This window comes from Peromyscus eremicus, chromosome 14, assembly GCF_949786415.1.
Source record: "Peromyscus eremicus chromosome 14, PerEre_H2_v1, whole genome shotgun sequence".
NCBI classification, from domain to species: Eukaryota; Metazoa; Chordata; class Mammalia; order Rodentia; family Cricetidae; genus Peromyscus; species Peromyscus eremicus.
This window is the reverse complement of record NC_081430.1, coordinates 24,098,773-24,099,247: the sequence shown is the minus strand read 5'-3', so window position 1 is coordinate 24,099,247 and position 475 is coordinate 24,098,773.

Here is a 475-nt window from a genome sequence, read left to right as displayed (position 1 = left end):
CAAACGCCCCTCCCTTTCCGTAACGCCTCTCCCTTCCCCTCAGCTACGTACACCAGCCTAGCTCACAGGGGGGTCAAGGGGAACATTTGTTAATGTGTCAGTTTCAGTTAAAACTGGATTCATCTCACTTTCTCAGGGGTTGGAACTGCCAGACCCGAGTCAAACAGAAGAGGAACAGGGAGGGCGGAAAGTCACCAGGTAAAGCTAGCGCGAAGTCCACGATTAAGAAATATATAGTCACCAGAGAGGTGCCTCTCCCAGAAAAGTGGCTGTAAACTACGCGGCTAAGTTCATGTGTATCTCAGATGTGGGATCCAGGTTTTCAAGTTTGTTAGGGGATTTTATGCAAAACAATATGCAAATCGAGAGCCCTGGTCTTGGGTCACGCACAGGTTAGCGTAAAGCTCGCCCGGATGCTCCGCAGCACCAGTCCAGGGGGAAGGGCTCGGAGGAGGGCTGTGCCGGGGGCGGGACC